Source organism: Acipenser ruthenus, unplaced genomic scaffold, assembly GCF_902713425.1.
Source record: "Acipenser ruthenus unplaced genomic scaffold, fAciRut3.2 maternal haplotype, whole genome shotgun sequence".
Taxonomy (NCBI): domain Eukaryota; kingdom Metazoa; phylum Chordata; class Actinopteri; order Acipenseriformes; family Acipenseridae; genus Acipenser; species Acipenser ruthenus.
In genome coordinates this window covers 62,787-70,661 of record NW_026708219.1, presented here as the reverse complement: position 1 = coordinate 70,661, position 7,875 = coordinate 62,787, and positions in this window count along the sequence as shown.

The following is a 7,875-nucleotide window of genomic DNA, read 5'->3' as shown; positions in this document are numbered from 1 at the left end:
TTATCAAACAAGACAAATACCTGTTTTATTTCTAAGAACCCAATGTGCATCCAGTCCTTATGCTCTTGATGTTCTTATTTAATGTAATTTGAACATCCAACTTTGGCAATGCTAGTTTTCTTTTAATAACTATCAAATTACAGTAATTCATTAAGCAAATAAAGGAACAGTATCACAGATATCTAGTCTAAAAACTAAAAAATAGATGTACTGCACCGCCTGTCTTTTTCTTGTGGTATTATCTGTATACAGTTTAATCCTCACCACTCACCACCTCTCCCATTTTACACTGTATATCTATAGAGGTGCCCCTCAGTAGAACCTGTTTTGCTGGCACACAGTGATGGGACATTGACACAACCAGCTCTGTTGGTTTAGGCCACAGTATTGCTGTCTCTTAACACCTGTAAAACTAATAATACAAACACTTTCCAAAATAACAAGTTCTGCAATTTGTTGTGCTTGTTCTGGGGTAACCAAAGATACTGTAGATGTTTTTTATTCAAAAAAATATTTATTCTTCCAGCTTTGCATCCAGACATAGCCCTGTTAAGAGTACACAAGTATTTAAGTAACTGGTTTAATAATGTATATATTGCAAACCTATCTGATACTATTCTGTAAGAGACCAAAAAATCTACCTGTATTGCAATTGTTTGTAACAATGTCCAAAACACAATTTGAAGTCCACAGTGCAGAAAAACTGTTTTGTTTTTTCACTAAATGCGTGTATGTATTTCTGTTTAAGAAGTAACCCATTTTAATGTGTATTCCAATCTAAAGTTTCCATTATAACTTTCAGAGACAGCTACATTGGTATATGGCTTTTAATACACTTGTGTTGTTTGTTCACAAATATTCACCCTTTAAAAAGTCTGGAACCAAACTCTGAATAAGAAAGGGTTCATAGAAACCGTGGTAGAAAACCTCTCCTTGCTTAAGGAATTTGTAAACTTTTAAATCTGGAAATCATGTTTTGGTGATTGAGGTTGTGGCCCAGGTTGGTTCCCCTGGGCCATTGCACTGCTACATTCCATTCTGTCTTCTGTAGAATACAGCACATGAGCAACGTGCATGAGCTCCCACACTGAAGCTGTAGCCAGCCAAACCCAGCATGATAAACTGTTATGTGTAGAAAAAGGGAAATAGTTATTTAAAAAGAAGAAAAAGGGAAAATAAATCTGAAATTAGTTTATCTTTGTATGTGGATGTGTGTTTATTTTTTGCACTTTCATCAGTTAGTATGAATATGTGAAATATAGATAATATTAAACATTGTCAACTTGGTATATATTATCCTCCATAATTTCAACACACTGAAGTGTGAAGTACAACTATTAGAAATGTAAAACAACTGTTTTGGCTAGTGCCTTCTTCAGAGTACTCTACACAGAATGACAACTTTCCAAATATTCCCTTTAGTTTTATCACATAAATCCAGATTAAAATATTAATGATGAAACTGGCTCGCCTCCCTAGTGACCTGAGCTGGATTCAAGCTCTCTGAGATTAACTACTACAGTAGCCCCCAAACAATGTTTTTGATTTTTGCCACCTACAAAAAACTGAGGTCCTGGGGGCTCCCAAGTGGCTTATCTGGTAAAGGCACTCCGCATGGAGTGCAGGATGCGACCTAGAGCCAAGAGGTCGCCGGTTCGAGTCCAGGCTATTCCACTGCTGACTATGGACGGGAGCTCCCAAGGGGCAGCCAGGGTGTCCTCGGCTCACCGCGCACCAACGACCCCTGTAGACTGGCCGGGTACCTGCGGGCTTGCCTGTATGCTACGTTGACGCTGTAGCTCTGGGTTGGCTGCATGGTAGGCTTGCAGAGTGAAAAGAAGCTGACGGCACACGCGTCGGAGGACAGCATGTGATCATATTCTCCGCTCCTGAGTCAGCGCAGGGGTGGTAGCGATGAGCTGAGCCTAAAAATACAATTGGACATTTCAAATTGGGAGAAAAAACAGTGTAAAATCATTTGGCGACTACTATATTTTATACAAAAAAAACCAAAAAAAACTCAGGTCCCTCAAATTGCTGTAATGGTAATATCCGTAAAGGATTTGAATCTGTTTTCGACCCTTTGGAGTCACCTATTGGCTTTCTTTACTGCCCCAGACATCCAAGAAGAGGTGACCAGGAAACAAGACTCAAGGTAAGTTAAACTAGGCATATGTACTTACTCTGCCCTTCCTTTCATAAATTGCATAATACTACAACAACCAGAAACAGAACTACATGATAAAAAAACAGGTCATTTCGATTGTCAAATTAAAAACTTAGATTTACACAACAGACATGATTATGCCAACTTCACTTCCAGACAAACAAACACCCTGTGAAATCAGTCCAAGATAGAAGTGGAAAGAGTAACCATAGATAGCACCACCTACATTATTTTTACTCCTGCCTCCCCTTCTCTACTTCACAGACTAGTTCATTTATTTATGTATTTATTTATTTCCTATTCCACCCACTTTTGATCCAGAAAGCACCCACATGCCAATCTGTCACATAAACACTTTGGAGCAATGGGGCCTAGCTATCTGGGGAGTTGCTAAGGCACCATACAACAGTTTGTATTGAAAACACTAAAATTACGAAAGGACAAAATAATAAGATGCGGTAGACAACTGGTGTAAAGAATACCAGTTATGAGGCCAATAAGAAATGTGTTTTGTATCCTGATCGTTTTCTGATATTCCAATCCCATGATGTTTAAAGAGTACAACCAATGGTTCATATCTCACTTCATTCCACTGAGGAAAATCAATGTTCCATGTCCATAACATTTTAATAGAGCAAAAACATACCTGAAGGTGTGGGCCACTGCACTGCTACTGTACATGTCCTCTTTAGAAAACAGCACATCAGCAACCTGCATGAGCTCCCACACTGAAGCTGCACCTAGCCAAACCCAGCCTGATAAACTTACATGTACAGAAAGGGAAAACAACTAAAAAAAATTAAAAATCTAACATGAAATACTCTACTACTATTATGGCTTCTGGTAGACTTTTGCGGTATTATTTTGTAGTTTCTTTGGTTTACATGATGTTAAATAAAATATCTAAATTATGCTCATAGATTTTTTGGTTCATTACTTGTAGCGATCTATGGGAAATCCCACCGTGAACTGCCTTAAAGGGCTAAAGTCTTGAAAATCAATCATTTGGTTGCTGGGATCATGGGAAAGTTGTAATCCCATGGATTGCTTGCGTTTGCAAAAGTTGTGGAAAATTGAGTTCCTGAAACCAGTATAAAATATAACTACCATGAAGTGATGTTCTTTTATTACCAGGAATTAAACCAGCTTGACTATCCTGCATTCACTGTGAGATTAACTATGCTTAACATTTAGTACTTTAAAAACTGGTGGGAAAGAAAAGAAGTATGCAGTCCATCTTATGTATGACCTTTATGAAGAATCTACGAAAAAGTCAGTGTGATTATAATGTGCCGAGTTTGGTCAAACTCCAGGGTCATTCAGTTCCGATCAGATTATGTATCTTACATTTCAATTCTGTTTATAAAAGCTAAACAAGATAAGGTGTTGGTTGTTTTGTCTGGCAGGAGCCTGAGTTTAGTGCAATCCGTGCACAAGAAAATGCTTCCCGTTATTGGAAATTAGATTTCAGAAATAACGCATTGGTAATCTTGCAAAGGGCACGTCTTTGTGCACATTTTCCAGTTATATTTGTAGCTCTATTAGGTTTCCTCCTAATGGAAATTTACTTATCTCTCACATTGTCCATTGACATTTATTAAAGTACTAAATGGAAAAGGAAAATATTTTGGAAGGGGAGAAAATAAAGCAGTATAGGGGAGTATAGCAGTTGTGCTCTGTATTGTTCGGGGCTGGTCTCTTCTGCGCTATCTCAGCAGTCCACGTACAGATCTCCTCACAGTGTATTAAGAGGATATGACTTTGTGTCATATCAGCGCACAGCACCTGGACAGTGTGAAAAAGCAGCCATAATCTCTCAGAGGATTACCTGTCCTTCCTGCTATTGGAGAAAACCTGAAATAAGTTGTCAAGTAAGTGCTTCTGCCACAGACAATGTTCAGCTAACTTGTGCAGCTAACAGCTTTGACTGGAGACGGCAGGACCAGTAAAAGTAGGTTTTAGTTCTTTGCCAAATTGAGGCTTGAGGATGCTTTTGTCGAGCAGATTTAAGGTGAAGAGGGATTAGTGGAGGAAGTCTCTTCATGCTTACCTTTTTCAAGTTTTATCTGCAAATTGTGTTTACTGCGATTCTGTCCAGCACTAGAGAAGTAAAGTTTGAAATGCTGACCTGTAACTGCTAGGATTTGCAGAACACTTCGTCGTCAGATTGTAAAGATTTTGAAGCTGTAAAGTTCCTAAATTTCCCTGAAATTAGATTTATAATGCAGTAGGAGTTATTTATTTTTCTTTCCTCGTCAGTTTTGTAAACTTAGAGGTTATTTTCAAAACATGACAACTGGATTTTGAGTAAGGGGTCATCCAAAATGATCATCAAATATAGCAAGCATACACAGCATGCTTTTTTTCAAGACCAATCTGCACTAACTGGAGAGACATTAACCCTGTCTCTGCCACCACATAAAACAGCAAACATCTTCACTTTCTCTTCGTAAACTTTTAGGTTATAAGTGCTAAGCTTGCGAGAATAATACAAACTGCTTACATTACTCCATGGAGTGGTCAAAACCTGCTGCAGATCAAAAGTGACAACTTTTAATGATGGATTTTGTTGTGCATTTTCTTTATCTACTTTATGTTGTCTGTCTTGAGCTTAAAAGGACACCTGCATGTTGTTAACTTTGTTCTCCAGGGGCAGGTAGCTCACTGTCATCCAATGTTGAGCTCTTGTGTGTTAAGAGGCAATTGGCATGGTCGTGGGATTAGAGGATGCCCACTGACCATCAGTTCTCCTGGGCTGTTGCAACACAACTGGATATTCTAAATTGGGGAGAAAATCAGGGGTTGATTTGATTAACCCATACCCTGACGGGATAAACCACAGCTCAATTTTCAACACTGGGGAATCCATCGGAATTGAATCAACCACTTGCTGTAAAATGCTTTACAGAAAGACTACCCCAGGACAACTAATTAATTAGTTCCAGTGTCTTATACTGAAAAGAAGATACAAATGGACTAATATTAGTTTAGTTAAATGGTCTGTTGTTTTGAGTTATTTTTTCTAAACCTGTATACAGGTCTGCAGTGTTGTAAAAGTTAAACGAGGAAGAACATAGGATTTATACATGTAAATGTCATCACTTGCTTTTTGCTCATGCACCTTGACAATAAAGTGGGTGTGTCTAGAATACTGCTATAGACACCATCGAAAAATGAATTATTCTACAGAAAAAGATTTTAAAACTTTGGTGTTTTAATGTACCTACAGTCTCCTAGCGTGTGACAAAATGACTGACAAGTACTTATTTATTTAAATCAGGCCTCTGTTTTTTTCAGGAATTGTCTTATGAATTCTAACACATGCTTTGTGTTGGGGCTGGAAAAGAAAAACTGAGAGACTGTTACAGAAAAAAAAAAAACATTAATGAAGATTAGAACATTATTTTTCATGTGTAAATGTCAAGGACTTTAAAGAAGCAGAATTATTCAAAATGTTGCAGTAAGTTATACATAATTCGTAAGACTTCGGCCGCCTGTTGGGTACAACCTGAGCTCTGATCATTTCTTCATAGAAGAACAACAAAACTAGAGCTGGGATATGCAGCTAACAAACATGAGCAGCTGCTCTAGCACATTACTGGCAGCAGAGCTGTTCTTTCAGCAGCACAAACAAATGTATAGGACATCACACATTCTCCTGATAAAATCTCAAACTCACGTTATAAACCACTTTTTTTTTTTTTTTTAAGTAACATTTTCTCATGAAAATCCAATTGGCATTGTTAAAGCAAAAATGGCAACATTTGTTTTATATCAAAAGTGTTTATACGCACATCCATTAATCAAAAAGGTGCAGGGCACGAATTAGTCCAAAGATAGACTGCCCGCACACAAAACTACCGTTTATAGTAAAGCAGGGGTAGCGCTGAATAGTTGACTAGTCCAATAGAAAAGTGGCAGTCGAAACTGGTAGCTGACTAATCAAATATCACGTACTTGTGAAAAGGGTAGTTTCAGGTGGAGCATAGCATGAGCCATCATCAAATATACAGTTGTAGTCAAAAGTTTACATACCCCAATGCAAATTTATAATTTCTAGAAATTTCTTGAAAACAAAGAATTTTAGGGAAAATCTTTTGTAGCAAAATTTTTGCTTTTGTGGATGAGGAAAACAAGTTACAAGAAATAGATGTCTAATTCAAAAGTATTATGAATTAGACATTAGACATTAGAATTAGACATAAAAAGTAATATAACAGAAATTATATTTTATATAATTGTGTGTGTGTTGGAAAGGTAACCAGACAAACAAGTAGCTAATGCGCGGCGTAATTCAGAATGTGCGCGGCAAAACATTAATTCATTTCTCTTGTTAAATGTTTTTATCTTCATGGCAACACATGAAGCTCTCCTCACGATATTCAGAGTTGTTCTTTTCCTACTTAGTAAGCAGATATGGACATTTAAATGTCGCCTCCCCTAAATTACTATGAATTGAGTAATCTGCATTGGTATGGCCGATTTTTTTCCTAAATCAGAACTGCATAGCAACGCATTTCCTGAAAAGTATGGCAAACAGGTCATGAGGAAAACTGTCATGACTTGTGCATGTAAACGTGAAATTTGTTCACGCACAAGTTGGGGGAATAAGAGCAGTAAAAGACAAAAACTTGTCTGTTTTTTCAGGGAACACAAAAAACATACAATGTCAAAATACTAGCTGAAAGGACTGTTTTAAAATAAGTAGGTTCCAGGTACATGTAGTGTAGTTGGTTTTGTTGGTACAGTACTATATTTTCAACAGAAGAAGTATTTTAATTCAGAACAATATGATTCCACTTGCCAAAAGAGACGACACGTGGACTGTAATACAGTACACATTTTTAAATCTGGTATGTATTGTAGCAGTATGTAAAATTCCCCATTAATGACCGGACAGCAAAATGAAATCAAAATGTTACAATGTTACTGTAACGGGAGATCTGGACTGACTATTTGGCACATCCGTATTACTGCAGGTGGAGGGCAGCAATCTCGTGGGATCCGCCTGTCGGTCATGGCGATGACACGGAGAGGTGGGGAAGAGGGTGTGTGTGCTTTCCCTCTCTCCGAGTGGCTGAGGGGCGGGCCTTGGGAGACTGCTCGGCCCATAAGATCTGGCTTGGTTGTGCAATCGGGTGGCCGTGTTTGGGAACACACAGTGACACTGACAAAAAGACGTCAGTTTTAAAACAAAACGAGGCAAACCTGGCTGGGGAAAACAGCCAGCCTTACAATAATTTAAAGAGGAAATAAATAACAGAAATCATCACGTACCTGAGGGGATGTGCTTAGTTGTATGGGGAACTCCGGCCATCCCAGTGTATGAGGGTAACTGAGCGTAGGACAGAGGCTCGTTCTGACCGGCTTAGCGGCAGTGGGGGCACTGCGTAAGCAGCATTTTTGTTTGTAGTTTTATTACTGTGTTTTATTTTCCCTCTGCTGGATGGTAGGTGAACATTCTTAGAGAGTATAAAGGGGTTAGGCATAGGATGATTGCTGTCATTACCAGTAAGTCAATATGGGAAAAAGTAAACAGCTATCTGAAGACCTTAGGCAGAAAATTATTTATTGTCATAAAGATAGAGAAGGATACAAGAAGATTTCCAAGCATTTGTGAATCCCAATTTCAGCTATTGTTTCTATTAACAAGAAGTACAAGACTCATGGTACTGTCACAATGCTCCCTCGGTCTGGAAGAAAGAAGG